The 20,374-nt window shown below is 45.6% G+C and overlaps 7 non-coding genes and 3 pseudogenes across 7 annotated transcripts; all 10 read left to right on the plus strand.

The window, feature by feature from the left end:
• Positions 1-6,089: 6,089 nt before the first annotated feature.
• Positions 6,090-6,193, plus strand: LOC142881728 (U2 spliceosomal RNA; annotated as a pseudogene).
• Positions 6,194-8,225: 2,032 nt separating this feature from the next.
• LOC142881719 (U2 spliceosomal RNA) lies at positions 8,226-8,402 on the plus strand (annotated as a pseudogene).
• Positions 8,403-9,132: 730 nt separating this feature from the next.
• On the plus strand, positions 9,133-9,273 carry LOC142881765 (U1 spliceosomal RNA; annotated as a pseudogene).
• Positions 9,274-10,065: 792 nt separating this feature from the next.
• LOC142881766 (U2 spliceosomal RNA) lies at positions 10,066-10,256 on the plus strand. The gene has a single exon (XR_012925686.1). It is a non-coding gene; the product is annotated as a U2 spliceosomal RNA (small nuclear RNA).
• A 730-nt stretch (positions 10,257-10,986) lies between these two features.
• LOC142881753 (U1 spliceosomal RNA) lies at positions 10,987-11,150 on the plus strand. Its single transcript, XR_012925675.1, has one exon. It is a non-coding gene; the product is annotated as a U1 spliceosomal RNA (small nuclear RNA).
• A 224-nt stretch (positions 11,151-11,374) lies between these two features.
• Positions 11,375-11,538, plus strand: LOC142881761 (U1 spliceosomal RNA). The gene has a single exon (XR_012925682.1). It is a non-coding gene; the product is annotated as a U1 spliceosomal RNA (small nuclear RNA).
• A 792-nt stretch (positions 11,539-12,330) lies between these two features.
• Positions 12,331-12,521, plus strand: LOC142881701 (U2 spliceosomal RNA). Its single transcript, XR_012925630.1, has one exon. It is a non-coding gene; the product is annotated as a U2 spliceosomal RNA (small nuclear RNA).
• Positions 12,522-13,251: 730 nt separating this feature from the next.
• On the plus strand, positions 13,252-13,415 carry LOC142881755 (U1 spliceosomal RNA). Its single transcript, XR_012925676.1, has one exon. It is a non-coding gene; the product is annotated as a U1 spliceosomal RNA (small nuclear RNA).
• A 792-nt stretch (positions 13,416-14,207) lies between these two features.
• LOC142881767 (U2 spliceosomal RNA) lies at positions 14,208-14,398 on the plus strand. The gene has a single exon (XR_012925687.1). It is a non-coding gene; the product is annotated as a U2 spliceosomal RNA (small nuclear RNA).
• A 730-nt stretch (positions 14,399-15,128) lies between these two features.
• On the plus strand, positions 15,129-15,292 carry LOC142881762 (U1 spliceosomal RNA). The gene has a single exon (XR_012925683.1). It is a non-coding gene; the product is annotated as a U1 spliceosomal RNA (small nuclear RNA).
• Positions 15,293-20,374: the final 5,082 nt, after the last annotated feature.

A 20,374-nucleotide genomic window follows, 5' to 3' on the forward strand; every position in this document is an offset into this window, starting at 1 on the left:
GAAAACCTTATTTAATACTGTGTACCAGTACAGTAATTCAAAATAAACAAATAGCTTCTCTAGCTTTGTCAAAGTCAAACATGAAAAGAAATATATAATAAATATCTCCCTGTTCAGTCAGTGCAATTAGGAATTCAAAGTGCAATGTAAAATAAATAGTAAAGGAGCTGAAATTGAGAAACAAAACAATAGATTCATGAGCTTGAATGGCAGATGTTCAAAGTAAGCAGCAATCAGCTATAGTGTAGTGCAATTGTGCAAACAAAACTTTAACACCCATTACAAAACCAGATGAATAACAGAATAGCTTCAATAGCTTGGTAAAAAATAAAATAAAAAATAAAATCAGCTGTGTTTTTTTCCCCACATGCAACGGCATCACTCACTTCCCGCTGTGAGAGAAGTCCCTCGTTGACTACCAGCTGCATTGTATGTGCGATGCAGCCCACACACTACGCACTGCCATGTTGTCCATCGCCTTTCTCATGTTGCTGGCATTGTCCCTCAGAATCACATGGACTTTGCTCAACGGAATTTGCCACTTGTCAAACATATCCTTCAGGCTCGCGGCAGTTGCGTCGCTCGTGTGTGACCCACTAAAGTTTGCTGCATTTAACATTGCGCTGCGTGGAACGAAACTCATCCAGCCAGTGTGCTGTTAAACTCAAAAGCGACACGGGGGAAACGTCGGAGCTCCAGATATCGGTTGTAAAGCTACCGTCCACTATGTGTATCGGAACATTAACGGTGCGGATATTGCACGTAGCCGTGGAGTTTGATGGCTGAGGTAATGTAAAGTAGTTCCAGACGGCGGATCCTTTCGCTCGCTCCACTTTGAAAACCGCGTCAACCGCACAGCCACTGCTCTGTCGCAGACGTCACTCGCATCGCACAGCATAGAAATAGACAGAACGGAACTGCTCCTATGGATCGGGCCATTGGATCGGCTCATTGTCACCGATACCCGATCTAGAATTTTATTCAATATCGGATCCGATATCGATCCCTGTATCGGATCGGTGCATCCCTAGTTGGAAGCCTGCCCAGGCCCTTTGCGTCTTGCCACATTTATTGAGGTTTCTATTTACACCTCACAAGCTGCAAATCATTAGTTTATTATCACTGTACCTTTTTTTTTTCAATTCAATGTCATTGTGATATCTACTACCTTAAAGAATAGATATTTCAACTGTTCCCTGTTCTCACATTTTATTACCATAAAGTGTTTCAATATTTCTGAAAAGTAGCATTTCATGGTACAATAAGTGCATTTCTTCTAACCTAATGAATGATGCCCGAGTTTCAACTTCCAACCAATCATAGCACCAAGGTAGGATTACAGATAAAAAAAACTTTCATCTCTTTTTAGGTCAAAAGGTGCATACATGAAACAAACAGACGGCATCATAATTCAATTGACCGTTATTTATTTTAAGATGTGTCATGTTCTTGGAGCTGGGAGAGGAAAGGAGAATAATTATTATTACATTTTTGTTCCAGTCAGCATACAGTGTGCATTGAAAGCATGACTCAGCTCTAATTCAAGTTTTTTTTCTTCTTCTTTTTTTTTCCCCATTTCAAGGTTGAGTTTTCTTATTGTTTTCCTTTTTATTTCGGACTCTTATAAAATGTCTGCAGTCTTCACCTTCTTGTATTGTATGCCCAAATCAGCCAGTTGCATTTGCTGCTGTAGATGCTGGGCATACAATTGTCTGATAATTTATGAGTTCTGTTAACCCATGACAATTAGCACAGTGGCAATTTTGCATAATGGAAATTTTACCTTCCATTAATTCCCACTATGTTGCCAGGATGGCTCTCTCCATACACAGCATCTGGGTCCTGTTACACAAATGAAATTTTGTGTGGGCACCAAATGATGCTAAAACAAAAGGTGAGCAGGCACCTTCTGCATACAACGTACACTTGTGTATCATAAATATTAGTTAGGGTTACCATTTTGCAGGATGTTCTTGTATTTTATTGCATATCTTTTTTTTAAGCTCAAACGGACATTCAGTGAAGTCGTCTATTTATCATTGTTACGGTTTTTTGGAGCTACATTTACACAATTTCACTCACATCTGCAATAAATTCCACCAACAATTTCAACTGGCTCGTAGTCGGAGTACTATATCCAGATATGATTATTATTATTAACTATTATGATCGTAATTGCGGTTGTTCCAGCGGAGGAGCGAGTTCGTATTAATAATTCATAGGGGATACTTTATGACAAAAACTGATTTATGGCTTTGACCTTTGATCTGCATATGCACCTGGAAATATGAATGGGAGGGGATTAAGAAGGGATTAATAAGGGGAGGGGCTGAGTGTGTAGGGAGGGGTGCTAAGTGGTTCTGGAGGGGGGTTGTTGATAAAGATTTATGACTATGTATCCTGGGAACTTGGAGATGGAAGTGTGGTTGGGAGGGGCTGAGTGGATCTGGAGGGGGGTTGTCGATAAAAGACATATGACTTTTTCAATCTGGGAATTTAGAGAAGGAAGTGTGGGTGGTTGGGGGGATGATGGCGTGTCAATAAAAGATATATGATTTTGTAACCTTTGAACCTCAGAGAGGAAAGTGGGGTGTTGGGTTGTGGGAATGGTATGTGTTGATCTGTGTCTGTGCTTATCTGTGTGTGTGTGTGTGTGTGCGTGTTTGTGTGTGTGTGTGAGTGTGTGCTTGCGGGTCTCACCGTGAGTATATTAGGCTGCTGCATAGAAGGCTACCTACTCTGCAGCATAAGGTAAAAGAAAAGTAGTGGAAAAGATGATGATGAGCGTTGAAGCGGTAACTGGGACCCCAGGCATCCCGACGATGATAAGCGAGACGCCCGTCAGCGTGTTCCAGGTCCGGCCGGGGACGCCGGGGCCCCTCGGAAGAGTATGTGGTTTCTCAGGCGGACGCAGGTCCCTCCGCCCGAAGAGCTGAGAGAGAGTTGTCCTTTGGAGCCGTTTATGCCTGGAAGATGGGGGTACGTGTTCCGCTACGAGACGGGGGAGCTGCATCTGTACCAGAGCAAGTTTGGCCATAGAGAGGAAGTGTGGATGTGAGGGGTTTGGTGGTGGGTGTGTGTGCTTGTACACTTTGTTTCCTTGGCGCTGAAGACAGACGACGACGACAAATCAAAGTGCATAGTTCACAATCTGAGTGGTCTGATTGGGGTCAAATAAAGAAAGAAAGAAAAAACTCCACACTGGAAGTTCATTCTTCTTCGTGAAATGTTTTGCTTATTCGGCGTCCATCCCGATAGCAGCATTGTATATCAAGAGCGTGAGAATGGTAAGAAAAAAGTTTTTTAAAAAAAAACACCAACGAGTGTGGCATGGTCACTAAAATGCGATTTGTGCTATTTACAAATGCAATGTTTGGAAGAATTCGTTAGAGTGTCGTGTTGTCGTGAAGGTTGTTTCTACGCTTGAGTCGATGGTCCGGGCTAACGTTAGCTTAGCCAAAGAAAGTATCACAAATGTAACTCTCCTTTTAAATGTTCAGGAATATTGCTCAGAAGATACAGTGTGTGCTGGGCAATGGACAGAGAAAACGGATAAGACTTGAAGGTACTTATATTCAATCTTGCTCACACTTGGCATAAGTGAGTGATGAGACTATTAACATTTGTTTTTCTTAAATCAGGGCTTCCCCGGACAAGACTTTGGCTCAGACTGTGACATATTCATGTTAATGGGAGGTCATAACAAGCTGTGGTAATATGTGCTGACCTTGGGCCCTTCTTTAGTTCAAAGAAACTCCTATTTTCTCGTTTGTTATACTGTTATTACTATTGACTGATCGTGTCATTGCTTTACCTTTTGTCTTTTGTAAAGCAACAATGTTTGGCTTTACTTTAATATTAAGGAAGCGTTTGATCAATACTTGACTTAAATGGATATGTCTATACACAAATGGTACTGGACTAGAGTAGAAGAAGCCTAACTTACTTGTATTTACAAGATATAATGTCATTATAGCTATGGGAAAGTCTTTGCCCACTGGACCAAGGAATGCCAGGAGCTCCTAGAAGGAAATCATACTCCAGTCTTCCAGATAAAGAGGAAAGCTAAACAGGACACTGAGGTTTATTATAAAGAGAGGGATGTTAATACATATAGATGAAGCTTTGATGATTTCAGTCTTATTAAAATAGTTGAACACATGACTATGTTGGAGTTCTTCTAAATGCAAAAGGTTCTGGATCACAATTATCTTGACCTATTGGATGTACTTCTGCAAATTCACTTGTCCAGGAAACCATCGCAAGGAAGGAAAAAAGGAAAAAACTTCCAACAACTGCAAGATTTAGCAAAAGTGGGATTTTTGCCTCATTTGTTGTCTTTGTGTGCTGTCTTCCTTGCCATGGCAGCACCAAGTCCAGCTCAGTACAGCAGAAACACTTGTTTTCTGTCCGCTTCTGCAAGCACCACATCTACAGCACCCATCCCTGGTGGTTCTGACTCTCCCTTCAGCCGCAAGCTTTTTGACTCCCTTTGCCTCACTTTCAGTTTTGTAAGCGAGAAACATGTAGTTCCTCCTCCATTTATTCCTCCTTCCTTGTTACTGCACACAGTCCAAAAAATTTAGTCAATCAGCTCGTCTTGAACTCGGCAGAGCGGCAAATGAGCAAAAGAAAATAATGTTGGCTTGTCCCTTTAACAAAGTGTAGTGCCACATCTGGACGTAATGTTTTTCACCAGGACAATTGGAATTTATTGCAGCATGGCGTTCTGGTGAACCACCTTTGGAGGAACTAAAGGTGGTACCTGATTGGCTGTGAGGCTACTTTCTCTGCGACTATCTCTACTTAAAATCTTAAAGCTGTAAAACACCCGCACTAGGAAGGACACTTTCACCCACAAATCCCAGTTGGGAGTCCACTCCAAAGCTTTCTCAGACGACCTGGTTCCAGGCAGGGACTGGTACCACTGGCGGCCAGCGGTAGTTTTACCACCGTTATCTCTCTGCAGAACATTCCAAGGGGCCATCCTCAACACAGATGTTCCTGAACATCTCAATATCAGACAATGTTAAACACTCTATTTTCCCTTTTACAGAGACATCTGGAAGTCACATTTCTGTGACCACCATCAAAAATAAAGCATTAATGGACTTTGAATCACTCTTCTAACCTCAAAATTAACGGATTTAGGATTTCCTCCTAAAGGAAGCCTGAAGGCTTTCAAGCTTCAGATGGAGCAAGAGTGTCCCCTAAAGGGGGGTTACGAAAGTGATTTCTAAGTGATCGATTAAAAGTTGAATAAACTTTGCACCTCGGTTTTCCTCATATCAATGTTACATGCTTTGTCATAATCCCTATCATTACCATCAACAGTTTTCTACGTTACACTTAGGCGACTGTTACCTCAATCCGTACATACACCTTTTAAACAGATGGCTTCTTGAATCATGACATGTTGTCTTGAGAGGCTTTCTGACTGAAGTTCAGCTTCTCACTTGGCTGCGTTCATCAGGCTGCTGGCCAAGTTTCCGTGGCTCCGTTTCGATTGTACACAAAGCTCTTGCGTTTGTGTCCACTTTCTCTCCCCATTCTCTGTTCCCTGAGTTTCAGTGTCCAATCACTGGTGGAACCAGAAAATATTTGGTGACAGTTAAACAAGTGACACTGATTTAGGTATTAGTTGTTGAAACATGGACAAACAAGATTAAGACTGAGACCAAGACATTCCATTGCAGAGTGTGAGAGACGTGCATGAGTGTCAAGATAGATATTGGTCAGTGTTTCCTTTGGTCCTAGTAGCGTCATTAATCATTTGAATTTGTTTTGTGGCGGGTTAAGATTGCATGGACTGACAATTTCCTTGCCAGACGTAGCAGGAAGTTTGAACGGAAACTTGGTGTTGGAAGCCATTGTGGATCGGTCAGGACGTGGTCACGTGGCCAGAACTAACTTTAAGCTGCATCCACTTGCATTAGGTTGGCCAACTTCTGCTGCTCACTGTCCATGGAAGGTTCATCCACACTTTTAGCACCTTGTTGTTGTTGAGGCCAAGTAAATGCTGCCGCGATGCGCCGTGAGCGAGGGTGGCTGTGAGCGGAATGACTCCCTGTGCTCGCCAGTGACGTGGTATCGCTTCTCGGCCTTTTGGCTAAGATCAAGTGTAGTATCTGTACCTGTGCCGTTCCGGGGAGGAAGATCACTGACAGCCTCGTACTGATCAGAGACACCATCTGTTACGCGAGAGACAGAAACATCCGGCTAGTAGTACTAAATTTAGACTTTGAGAAAGCCTTTGATCGGGTCTCGCATCAGTACCTCTTCCGGGTACTGGAAAAAATGGGGTTCCCAGAAAGGTTTGTAGCTTGGGTGGGATTGCTGTACCGGGGCATCTCCAGCAAATTCATCGTTAACGGGCTTTTGACAAAAGCAGTCAACATCAACTGCGGTGTCCGTCAGGGGTGTCCTTTATCTGCCCTCCTCTACATTACCTGTATAGAACCACTGGCACAGATCTTGAGAAGGGACCAACGAATCAATGGGGTGGGAGTCCCGGGGAGTGGGGGACTGGTGACCAAGTGTGTTTTATACATGGACGACATTAACATTTTATGCACTGACCTTTTATCCGTGAACAGGACACTGGACTTGACTGACTTTTTCGGACAGGCCTCTGGGTCAAAATTGAACAGAGACAAGACCCAAGCCCAATTTTATGGACCATGGACAGCAAACGAGACAACGGGACTCCCCTTGACTACGACCCAGACTAACCAGAAAATATTGGGAATCAAATTTGATAAGGAAGGGGGAGGGGACACAAACTGGGATGACGTCACAGGGAAAGTTAGACAAAGACTAGGGTACTGGGGACTTAGAGGACTGACCCTTGAAGGAAAAGTTTTAATCATCAAAGCAGTGATTTTACCCTTGCTTTTACTGATCAGTTCTGTTTTTATCCCACCAAGACGTGTGCTTTTAATCCTGGAGCGAGCCATTTTCTACTTCCTGTGGGGATCTAAGTGGGGAAGACTAAGAAGAGACTTCATGAAAAGGCCAAAGGAGAAAGGAGGAAAAGCAGTGCCAGACCTTTACCTATTTTTAGGAAGCACCTATACGGCCTCGCACATCAAAATAGCAACAACCCCATCCAGAAACCCCAGGACGGCTGCAATGACACGTTTCTGGATGGGGTCCTACCTCAGAAAACTGAAATTGTTACCCACAGACCTGAAAGTACCGGTGTCTTTTAATCTGCCTTTAACATATGCTTTGATCCAGACGTTTTTAAAGTATTTTAATTTGGAAAAGGAGGAGTTGCATGTTTTAACAAGCCACCGCTCTCTTGTTTCTATTGTGCAGGAGCGAGAACCAGTGAGTCCAGTGCGCGGGCTCGCACTCAGCGAGCCCTCAACAGTTTGGCGCAACGTGAACCATCCTGCTCTCCCAAACAGACTCCGAGACCTGTCATGGATGGTGGCTCACGAGATCCTCCCGGTCAGGTCCGTCTTGCACTCCCGGGGCATGTCACCATCAGCGACTTGCCCCCGACCTGGTTGTGGCGCGCCCGAGTCAGTGAGGCATCTCTTCTGGGAGTGCAGTGCTGCTGTAGACCAGTGGGCAACAGCCAGGTCCTTGAAATTCCCGTACTTACCAGCAAGGGAGGTCCTTACAGCACAACTAGTGCTATATGGGGTGAGCCCCCAGAAGATGCCAGCAAGGGACTTTGCAGAGCAGTGGCTCACCCTAGCCGCCATCAAAGACGCCATATGGACCTCCAGAAACTTGCTGGTAAGGAAGCACATGCAGATCCCCCCCGTGGTTGTGATCCAGATGGCTATGCAGGCGGCGGGCCCTAGGACACAACCACAAAGAAGAATCGCCTCTGGGCCCATTCGGAGGAAGGACCTGGAACCACACACAAAAAGGTCAAAGCAGCAACGGCCTGGCTCTCCGGGTGAGGCAGGAGGGAAGGAGCAAAAGGGCGAGGATCTCCTCTGAGCACCACGACAAGGTCCTGAGCGAACAAATGTTTGGGGGAGCAGAATGGAATAATTTTGGTAAGGACTCATTGCGTTCCTGCACAAAAGAGACAAAGACATTGAGCCCCTTTTAAAATTGTGCACTCCTGTTCATATCTCTTGTTTTAATCATGTTTTTTTTACAGAAAATATTTGTCTTATTATTTATGTGTATTGTGTCTGTGGAAACACATTAATGCAAATGTAAAAAAATCATGTAACATAATTAACTGAATGAGTGTCAATAAACTTTTTTCGAAAGAAAAAAAATCTGTTCTTATCAGTTTAATATCTGATACGTCCCCTACCCGGGGACCATATATTAAATTGATTTTTGGACCAGGGAGATGGAATAGGGGCTTGCTCCGTCCACTCCACGCATCGACCCGGTATGGCAGTATCTCCAGGAACGGTGCACTCCTCCTTACGTTGTCTAAAATCAAGCTCAACTAGATGGGGTTGAGGTCAGATTTGATCGGCGGTTTGGAGCGCTTCTGTAATAGCACATGCGGGGTTGCCTTTCCGTGCGCAATTCCCACAATGGGTAGAGTATGATTTCACGTCCCCTGCAGTCCTCTGACTTAGAGCACATCTCCGTAGTAAACAGCAGAGGGCGTTGCACTGCGACCTGTCAGCTGTTGGTCCGGCATCAAGCAGTCTGCTGCCTTTTCTTTGGTGCCGTCCCGCTGTATGCATTGCAGCTAGTGCTTTAGCGTTGCGTTTTCTACTCCTCGATGAATTAGTTGAGTGGTCATTTGTTTTGTTTTTCCCCTTGACGATTCAGAATGTTCTTCTTTTCTCTGAATTTCCCACTGGAATCGCACATCACAGATTTCAAATGGAGCTCTTTTTGCCACATTTTCTCTGGTGGTTTAGTTGTTGATTCTTTTGGAGGTAAATGGGATGAAATGAGTGGTTTTCCAAATTCCCTTTTGTTGTGGTCATGCAGCAGTGAACTGTGGAAAAAGGATTGCTCACGTACAAATCTGTTATTTGGGAGACATGAGGTTGGGACAGATTTCTTTCTCATTCAACCAAATATCAACTATTGCTTTTCTTTCTGACATGCCTTTGGCTGTGAACACGTGGCGAGCACCGTGAGCCAGCGCGCAATGACTGTGGAAGACGTGGTCATGTCAGCCATGGACAACTCATACTTACCTGGCAGGGGAGACACCATGATCAAGAAGGTGGTTCACCCAGGGCGAGGCGCGACCATTGCGAATTCCCCAAATGTGGGAATCTCGACTGCATAATTTCTGATAGTGGGGGACTGCGTTCGCGCTCTCCCCTGATCAGATGTTGAAAAGCAAGAGTACGTTCTCTCGTACGCCAGTAAGAAATGCTGTCTGTCCAGCGTGCGCGATGCCCGTGATCAGATGGCTTCTTGAATCATGACATGTTTTCTTGAGAGGCTTTCTGACTGAAGTTGAGCTTCTCACTTGGCTGCGTTCATCAGGCTGCTGGCCAAGTTTCCGTGGCTCCGTTTCGATTGTACACAAAGCTCTTGCGTTTGTGTCCACTTTCTCTCCCCATTCTCTGTTCCCTGAGTTTCAGTGTCCAATCACTGGTGGAACCAGAAAAGATTTGGTGACAGTTAAACAATTGACACTGATTTAGGTATTAGTTGTTGAAACATGGACAAACAAGATTAAGACTGAGACCAAGACATTCCATTCCAGAGTGTGAGAGATGTGCATGAGTGTCAAGATAGATATTGGTCAGTGTTTCCTTTGGTCCTAGTAGCGTCATTAATCATTTGAATTTGTTTTGTGGCGGGTTAAGATTGCACGGACTGACAATTTCCTTGCCAGACGTAGCAGGAAGTTTGAACGGAAACTTGGTGTTGGAAGCCATTGTGGATCGGTCAGGACGTGCTCACGTGGCCAGAACTAACTTTAAGCTGCATCCACTTGCATTAGGTTGGCCAACTTGTGTGCGGCTTCTGCTGCTCACTGTCCATGGAAGGTTCATCCACACTTTTAGCACCTTGTTGTTGTTGAGGCCAAGTAAATGCTGCCGCGATGCGCCGTGAGCGAGGGTGGCTGTGAGCGGAATGACTCCCTGTGCTCGCCAGTGACGTGGTATCGCTTCTCGGCCTTTTGGCTAAGATCAAGTGTAGTATCTGTTCTTATCAGTTTAATATCTGATACGTCCCCTACCCGGGGACCATATATTAAATTGATTTTTGGACCAGGGAGATGGAATAGGGGCTTGCTCCGTCCACTCCACGCATCGACCCGGTATGGCAGTATCTCCAGGAACGGTGCACTCCTCCTTACGTTGTCTAAAATCAAGCTCAACTAGATGGGGTTGAGGTCAGATTTGATCGGCGGTTTGGAGCGCTTCTGTAATAGCACATGCGGGGTTGCCTTTCCGTGCGCAATTCCCACAATGGGTAGAGTATGATTTCACGTCCCCTGCAGTCCTCTGACTTAGAGCACATCTCCGTAGTAAACAGCAGAGGGCGTTGCACTGCGACCTGTCAGCTGTTGGTCCGGCATCAAGCAGTCTGCTGCCTTTTCTTTGGTGCCGTCCCGCTGTATGCATTGCAGCTAGTGCTTTAGCGTTGCGTTTTCTACTCCTCGATGAATTAGTTGAGTGGTCATTTGTTTTGTTTTTCCCCTTGACGATTCAGAATGTTCTTCTTTTCTCTGAATTTCCCACTGGAATCGCACATCACAGATTTCAAATGGAGCTCTTTTTGCCACATTTTCTCTGGTGGTTTAGTTGTTGATTCTTTTGGAGGTAAATGGGATGAAATGAGTGGTTTTCCAAATTCCCTTTTGTTGTGGTCATGCAGCAGTGAACTGTGGAAAAAGGATTGCTCACGTACAAATCTGTTATTTGGGAGACATGAGGTTGGGACAGATTTCTTTCTCATTCAACCAAATATCAACTATTGCTTTTCTTTCTGACATGCCTTTGGCTGTGAACACGTGGCGAGCACCGTGAGCCAGCGCGCAATGACTGTGGAAGACGTGGTCATGTCAGCCATGGACAACTCATACTTACCTGGCAGGGGAGACACCATGATCAAGAAGGTGGTTCACCCAGGGCGAGGCACGACCATTGCACTCCGGTTGTGCTGACCTCTGCGAATTCCCCAAATGTGGGAATCTCGACTGCATAATTTCTGGTAGTGGGGGACTGCGTTCGCGCTCTCCCCTGATCAGATGTTGAAAAGCAAGAGTACGTTCTCTCGTACGCCAGTAAGAAATGCTGTCTGTCCAGCGTGCGCGTTGCCTGTGATCAGATGGCTTCTTGAATCATGACATGTTTTCTTGAGAGGCTTTCTGACTGAAGTTCAGCTTCTCACTTGGCTGCGTTCATCAGGCTGCTGGCCAAGTTTCCGTGACTGTGGAAGACGTGGTCATGTCAGCCATGGACAACTCATACTTACCTGGCAGGGGAGACACCATGATCAAGAAGGTGGTCCACCCAGGGCGAGGCGCGACCATTGCACTCCGGTTGTGCTGACCCCTGCGAATTCCCCAAATGTGGGAATCTCGACTGCATAATTTCTGATAGTGGGGGACTGCGTTCGCGCTCTCCCCTGATCAGATGTTGAAAAGCAAGAGTACGTTCTCTCGTACGCCAGTAAGAAATGCTGTCTGTCCAGCGTGCGCGATGCCCGTGATCAGATGGCTTCTTGAATCATGACATGTTTTCTTGAGAGGCTTTCTGACTGAAGTTCAGCTTCTCACTTGGCTGCGTTCATCAGGCTGCTGGCCAAGTTTCCGTGGCTCCGTTTCGATTGTACACAAAGCTCTTGCGTTTGTGTCCACTTTCTCTCCCCATTCTCTGTTCCCTGAGTTTCAGTGTCCAATCACTGGTGGAACCAGAAAATATTTGGTGACAGTTAAACAATTGACACTGATTTAGGTATTAGTTGTTGAAACATGGACAAACAAGATTAAGACTGAGACCAAGACATTCCATTCCAGAGTGTGAGAGATGTGCATGAGTGTCAAGATAGATATTGGTCAGTGTTTCCTTTGGTCCTAGTAGCGTCATTAATCATTTGAATTTGTTTTGTGGCGGGTTAAGATTGCACGGACTGACAATTTCCTTGCCAGACGTAGCAGGAAGTTTGAACGGAAACTTGGTGTTGGAAGCCATTGTGGATCGGTCAGGACGTGCTCACGTGGCCAGAACTAACTTTAAGCTGCATCCACTTGCATTAGGTTGGCCAACTTGTGTGCGGCTTCTGCTGCTCACTGTCCATGGAAGGTTCATCCACACTTTTAGCACCTTGTTGTTGTTGAGGCCAAGTAAATGCTGCCGCGATGTGCCGTGAGCGAGGGTGGCTGTGAGCGGAATGACTCCCTGTGCTCGCCAGTGACGTGGTATCGCTTCTCAGCCTTTTGGCTAAGATCAAGTGTAGTATCTGTTCTTATCAGTTTAATATCTGATACGTCCCCTACCCGGGGACCATATATTAAATTGATTTTTGGACCAGGGAGATGGAATAGGGGCTTGCTCCGTCCACTCCACGCATCGACCCGGTATGGCAGTATCTCCAGGAACGGTGCACTCCTCCTTACGTTGTCTAAAATCAAGCTCAACTAGATGGGGTTGAGGTCAGATTTGATCGGCGGTTTGGAGCGCTTCTGTAATAGCACATGCGGGGTTGCCTTTCCGTGCGCAATTCCCACAATGGGTAGAGTATGATTTCACGTCCCCTGCAGTCCTCTGACTTAGAGCACATCTCCGTAGTAAACAGCAGAGGGCGTTGCACTGCGACCTGTCAGCTGTTGGTCCGGCATCAAGCAGTCTGCTGCCTTTTCTTTGGTGCCGTCCCGCTGTATGCATTGCAGCTAGTGCTTTAGCGTTGCGTTTTCTACTCCTCGATGAATTAGTTGAGTGGTCATTTGTTTTGTTTTTCCCCTTGACGATTCAGAATGTTCTTCTTTTCTCTGAATTTCCCACTGGAATCGCACATCACAGATTTCAAATGGAGCTCTTTTTGCCACATTTTCTCTGGTGGTTTAGTTGTTGATTCTTTTGGAGGTAAATGGGATGAAATGAGTGGTTTTCCAAATTCCCTTTTGTTGTGGTCATGCAGCAGTGAACTGTGGAAAAAGGATTGCTCACGTACAAATCTGTTATTTGGGAGACATGAGGTTGGGACAGATTTCTTTCTCATTCAACCAAATATCAACTATTGCTTTTCTTTCTGACATGCCTTTGGCTGTGAACACGTGGCGAGCACCGTGAGCCAGCGCGCAATGACTGTGGAAGACGTGGTCATGTCAGCCATGGACAACTCATACTTACCTGGCAGGGGAGACACCATGATCAAGAAGGTGGTTCACCCAGGGCGAGGCGCGACCATTGCACTCCGGTTGTGCTGACCTCTGCGAATTCCCCAAATGTGGGAATCTCGACTGCATAATTTCTGGTAGTGGGGGACTGCGTTCGCGCTCTCCCCTGATCAGATGTTGAAAAGCAAGAGTACGTTCTCTCGTACGCCAGTAAGAAATGCTGTCTGTCCAGCGTGCGCGATGCCCGTGATCAGATGGCTTCTTGAATCATGACATGTTTTCTTGAGAGGCTTTCTGACTGAAGTTCAGCTTCTCACTTGGCTGCGTTCATCAGGCTGCTGGCCAAGTTTCCGTGGCTCCGTTTCGATTGTACACAAAGCTCTTGCGTTTGTGTCCACTTTCTCTCCCCATTCTCTGTTCCCTGAGTTTCAGTGTCCAATCACTGGTGGAACCAGAAAAGATTTGGTGACAGTTAAACAATTGACACTGATTTAGGTATTAGTTGTTGAAACATGGACAAACAAGATTAAGACTGAGACCAAGACATTCCATTCCAGAGTGTGAGAGATGTGCATGAGTGTCAAGATAGATATTGGTCAGTGTTTCCTTTGGTCCTAGTAGCGTCATTAATCATTTGAATTTGTTTTGTGGCGGGTTAAGATTGCACGGACTGACAATTTCCTTGCCAGACGTAGCAGGAAGTTTGAACGGAAACTTGGTGTTGGAAGCCATTGTGGATCGGTCAGGACGTGGTCACGTGGCCAGAACTAACTTTAAGCTGCATCCACTTGCATTAGGTTGGCCAACTTGTGTGCGGCTTCTGCTGCTCACTGTCCATGGAAGGTTCATCCACACTTTTAGCACCTTGTTGTTGTTGAGGCCAAGTAAATGCTGCCGCGATGTGCCGTGAGCGAGGGTGGCTGTGAGCGGAATGACTCCCTGTGCTCGCCAGTGACGTGGTATCGCTTCTCGGCCTTTTGGCTAAGATCAAGTGTAGTATCTGTTCTTATCAGTTTAATATCTGATACGTCCCCTACCCGGGGACCATATATTAAATTGATTTTTGGACCAGGGAGATGGAATAGGGGCTTGCTCCGTCCACTCCACGCATCGACCCGGTATGGCAGTATCTCCAGGAACGGTGCACTCCTCCTTACGTTGTCTAAAATCAAGCTCAACTAGATGGGGTTGAGGTCAGATTTGATCGGCGGTTTGGAGCGCTTCTGTAATAGCACATGCGGGGTTGCCTTTCCGTGCGCAATTCCCACAATGGGTAGAGTATGATTTCACGTCCCCTGCAATCCTCTGACTTAGAGCACATCTCCGTAGTAAACAGCAGAGGGCGTTGCACTGCGACCTGTCAGCTGTTGGTCCGGCATCAAGCAGTCTGCTGCCTTTTCTTTGGTGCCGTCCCGCTGTATGCATTGCAGCTAGTGCTTTAGCGTTGCGTTTTCTACTCCTCGATGAATTAGTTGAGTGGTCATTTGTTTTGTTTTTCCCCTTGACGATTCAGAATGTTCTTCTTTTCTCTGAATTTCCCACTGGAATCGCACATCACAGATTTCAAATGGAGCTCTTTTTGCCACATTTTCTCTGGTGGTTTAGTTGTTGATTCTTTTGGAGGTAAATGGGATGAAATGAGTGGTTTTCCAAATTCCCTTTTGTTGTGGTCATGCAGCAGTGAACTGTGGAAAAAGGATTGCTCACGTACAAATCTGTTATTTGGGAGACATGAGGTTGGGACAGATTTCTTTCTCATTCAACCAAATATCAACTATTGCTTTTCTTTCTGACATGCCTTTGGCTGTGAACACGTGGCGAGCACCGTGAGCCAGCGCGCAATGACTGTGGAAGACGTGGTCATGTCAGCCATGGACAACTCATACTTACCTGGCAGGGGAGACACCATGATCAAGAAGGTGGTCCACCCAGGGCGAGGCGCGACCATTGCACTCCGGTTGTGCTGACCCCTGCGAATTCCCCAAATGTGGGAATCTCGACTGCATAATTTCTGATAGTGGGGGACTGCGTTCGCGCTCTCCCCTGATCAGATGTTGAAAAGCAAGAGTACGTTCTCTCGTACGCCAGTAAGAAATGCTGTCTGTCCAGCGTGCGCGATGCCCGTGATCAGATGGCTTCTTGAATCATGACATGTTTTCTTGAGAGGCTTTCTGACTGAAGTTCAGCTTCTCACTTGGCTGCGTTCATCAGGCTGCTGGCCAAGTTTCCGTGGCTCCGTTTCGATTGTACACAAAGCTCTTGCGTTTGTGTCCACTTTCTCTCCCCATTCTCTGTTCCCTGAGTTTCAGTGTCCAATCACTGGTGGAACCAGAAAAGATTTGGTGACAGTTAAACAATTGACACTGATTTAGGTATTAGTTGTTGAAACATGGACAAACAAGATTAAGACTGAGACCAAGACATTCCATTCCAGAGTGTGAGAGATGTGCATGAGTGTCAAGATAGATATTGGTCAGTGTTTCCTTTGGTCCTAGTAGCGTCATTAATCATTTGAATTTGTTTTGTGGCGGGTTAAGATTGCACGGACTGACAATTTCCTTGCCAGACGTAGCAGGAAGTTTGAACGGAAACTTGGTGTTGGAAGCCATTGTGGATCGGTCAGGACGTGCTCACGTGGCCAGAACTAACTTTAAGCTGCATCCACTTGCATTAGGTTGGCCAACTTGTGTGCGGCTTCTGCTGCTCACTGTCCATGGAAGGTTCATCCACACTTTTAGCACCTTGTTGTTGTTGAGGCTGTGGTGAATTCTTCTGGTGGATTCAGGTGATGTAGATGTTGAAGGAGTCTTCACTGACACAGACTTAGTTGGATAAAAACTGGTTTATTTCACAGAAGTCAAGAGTCAGACAGGCACCTAGAACGCCTGGGGATGTCTCTGGGCCAGATGTGAGCAACTCCGATGATCCTTTGTTCACATCTCCTCTTATACCCCCTGCAACCAGGGAGGAAGATACAGGAAGTGGAGGAGGATGTATGCATTCCATAGTTGCACCCCCAATGGCCATCTGGTTTCAATTTGGTGGACCTTGGCAACGACAAGACCATATATGGACCCTAACGTCCTTAGGGAAAGAGTGCCACAGCGGGTTCACCGCTGAGTTCACATCAGGCCATACACATAAGATCACATGAGGACATATGCATAGATTCAGATACTACATATTTCCCCCCTTCGAGACTTCATAAAGTCTCGAAACAAACAGAAGATACCCACACATGATACATGGATAGTAAAGAATGTAAATTCAAACACAAAGTACCCGCTTAATGAGGTAGTAGTTATTACATACAACATAGTGATTATGAGCAACACTGTAAATTTGTAGAGTGTGAGAGCGAAAAACCTATCAGACAGCCATCTTTCAGTTAAAAACCATCACAATCCTTCTAGATAGGAAAATTCTCTCACGGCCCCTCTGTCCTAGGCGACCACCTTACGGCCCTCCAAATTAATCCTGTAGAGAAGCAGCATTTAGGGAAAACGTTGGCAAACACACACATGAGAAACTCAAAAATAAAAACAAAACATCCAGGGCTTGGCTGGTCATCCCATCGGACCTACACCGTGGACCTTTCCCTGCCTAACACCCCTTTCCCTGTTCTCCAAAACAAAGAAAAAGATTTAGTTCCCATAAGCATCTGCCTACTGATAAAATCCCCCAAATAACTTTATTCTCTAAAACATCAATTTCGTGTTGCAATTCAGATTAATTCAGATTAAATACAAACAAACACAGTGGTTAATACACAGTAGTTTCATTGAGTTCTGTTGTTCACAGTCCCCTGATGCAGGATCTTCACGTGTTCTGCGTCCTCATTCAGGGTTCTCCAGTGATTTCAGCTTATTTGAGTCTCTGAGTCCATTCTGAATCTAGTTGACACCCCCACGTAGGCTCCCCAACTATTGTCCTGAAACAGAGAAAATATCTGCCAGTATCTTTGTATACAGAACATCACACATGTAATTCCATTACAAGAGATACGTCAAACATCAAACATCAAACATCAAACATGAGTAAACATACTATTTCCCCCCCTTGGGCACTCGCCCACAAGGAAGAGAATAGAAACATACAAAAAGAAAAGAAATATAACATAACATACATCTGCCACTACGAATATTTATCCACCACAGTGGTGGCAATCTCCTCCTCCTCAACATCCTTGAGGAGCGGCATCTGAACCGCATCGCCAGGCATGACTACACCTATCCATCGGAGTATCATCGCCTTTGCACACGTCAACGACAGCGTGCAAACACAAAACAATATTCCCAATGACACAACGACCGCGCTAAAGACCTGTAGAAGCATAACTCCCACAGGACCAAACCTATCATGAAGCCATGCACTCGCAGATGTCCCTGCGCTTTCCGAGGGACCAAACGCATCCCTAATTTTTCTCAACGCTTCAATCACATTGGTCATATTGTCCGCATTATCAGGAATCAAAGTGTAGCATGCATCACCTGTTAGGTTCAATGCCACGCACAAACCTCCTTGCTTGGCCAGAATATAATCAAGGGCCATGTCGTGTTTCAACAGAGTTAGTCTATGACTCCTCTGCGCATTTGATAGATGTTCAAAGCCCTTTATTGTCTCATTCGCAAAACCTTGCAGCGTATATGTGATATTATCAATATGTTCCGCTAAAAATACAACCCCATACCATGGGAGTAAACCCAGGCCCCATTTTTCTCCCAAGCTGATTCTCCAATGATAAGACTCGAGATTGTGAAACTCGGCCAAGTCTCTCTTGAGTCTAGATCCTGGAGCAGCCGCAGAGCTGCTGTTGTTGGAATCAGCGCCTACCTGAAGCGCAAAAACTTCATACGGGAGTTTCAATGTAGCCATGTAGCAACATCCAACCCAATTATGGGGCAAAAATAAGTAAGCTGCGTCCCCACATATCCACCAGATGTCCTTGAAAGTGCCAATAGTCACATCTGCAGGCAAACGATCATTCACGACCATTATGGATATGTCCGGCCTATTTTTATTTCCCTTGAAAGTTACTGGATACAACTTTCCTCTATAAGACCGATCCGGATTGGTCACCGTCATGAGATATTGTCTGCAATCTGACACCCCCAAAAACACACTCTTACCAGCATATGTATCATTGGCACAAAAACATGTAGGAACTCTTTCCGTTTTCACGTCGATAGAATCAGGTACTGCTGTTAAAAGATCATCCTGTTGATCCAATAGATTAATGTATGGCAGCCCTCTGTAAGGATCGCAAACACCGGTATTTACATCCAACGACACATTTCGCGATCTTAGGTCCATGCCCCTTTGGAGATGAAAAAGCCATGTCAACAAAGAAAATTGACACTCGTAAGACAACGGCTCTGCTACGGCCTCTAGAATTGAGGGCCAAGTGCTTGGTGAAGGCACTCTTACGATGCATGGTCCTTTGACGGATGCTTGTGATCTTACTGCATGAGTCAGCTGTTGAAACCACAAATTTTTCGCCGCAAATAGATCCGAAATCTCTAGGACAGATGAATCAAATCCATACGCCTTCCATCGATAATCACGTTTCGCTTTGACACGCGAAGTTTTGTGTTGCCCTTCTGAAATCATACCAACCGGCATGGTATATTGAGCCGCGTCGGAGGAATCACTGAACTCCCCCTCTAAATCTCTCTCGGGCAAATTACTTCCCGTCTCAACAGGAAGTGACTTTGATTCCGGCACTACTACGGTTACAATGGTGGTTCTAAGAACTGAATTCTTTGCATCCGAAGAATCTGAAGTTGTTTTCCCTTGGCTATCATGGAAAACACAAAAATAGGAACCTTGATCCTCCAGTTGGACTGTATGTATGAATATACTACAATCACCTTCAATGTGTCCTGGTCCGCGATCATTAATGAACCCAAATTTATCACCGGGCGTATAATTGGAAAAATCAAGACGCTTTCCATTCGGAGTAACCCAACGCAAATGAGGTGACCCAGAGACAACTACACCCAAAGTGCAATCACAAGGAAGTACAGCTTTCTCCCCTACTGTCACTTCTACGGTGTGCCTTGTGATAATTTCAACTTGTACACTGGAATCCTCATCAGCTGTTTTTACTGTTAGGTCACGAATTTCCGTCTGAGGATCAGGAAAATTCCCCCCTTTCTTTACTACTGAACCCTGTAAGGCTACTTCCAGGTCAATTTGAATCTCAGGTTTTATCTGCAACATTTGGGATGTCTTTGAAATGGGTTTTGTTGTAACAACTGTAGTTGTCACAGTAGTAGGGTGAGCCACACTGTCACCTTTCGAAGACAGAGTCGTTTCCGCCTGTGGTGTCGTCATCGTAGGAGTAGTAACAGCTTGTAGAGGGATATGAGTACTGGAAGGTGTTGTCAACAGCGTCGTAGTCTGCTGAGTAGTAATTTGTGAAGTTGTGGCCTGTAAAGTTGTTAGATATGGAGTTGTGGTTTGTAGTACAACATCATCCACTATCACACCCTGGTGCAAAAGATCCCGCTCCCGTTTGGTCACTGCACTCGTAGGTCGTGCAGCAGACACCGGTTTCTGAACCTCCTTCTTCACCGTTCGCACCGTTTTAGGAACGTCACCGCTCGTTGGAATCAGAGTTACAATAGTGATTTTAAGAGGCACAGTTCTCCAACTGTCCATCTCCTTGTCATCTGCAGGCCGATACGTATTTAAGGTGCACGTGAATATACCCTCATCTGTTTCTTGAACATCAGAGACCTGGAGACTGCAATCACCATCAGCCACCGAACCTTTAGCCCCATCAACGAAAGTATATTTGCCTGGACTTGGCTGCCCAGTTATAAGAATAAACTGCGGATCCACCCACTGTACAGAGTTTTGTCCAGACCCCGCACGATTTGTTGCGCAGTCGCAGGGAAGAATGGCCGCACTTCCCAGAGGCACTCTTACATTATGCCTCATAACGTCTAGGCGGAACTCTTTGTCGGATGGGTCTAGGGTTGCTCGTTTGGACAGCCCTCGCCTCTCTATTCCTGCGTCTCTCTCTAGCTCTTGGTGAATCTCTTCGAAGGAGATTCGCCCCTGCTGTATCGGAGGCACCTTGGAAGTCGACACTGTCGACCTCCCCTTGCGGGTAGGCAGAGG

This window comes from Nelusetta ayraudi, unplaced genomic scaffold (genome assembly GCF_046127955.1).
Source record: "Nelusetta ayraudi isolate G7.1 ecotype Tasmania unplaced genomic scaffold, CSIRO-AGI_Nayr_v1 ptg000216l, whole genome shotgun sequence".
Lineage (NCBI taxonomy): Eukaryota > Metazoa > Chordata > Actinopteri > Tetraodontiformes > Monacanthidae > Nelusetta > Nelusetta ayraudi.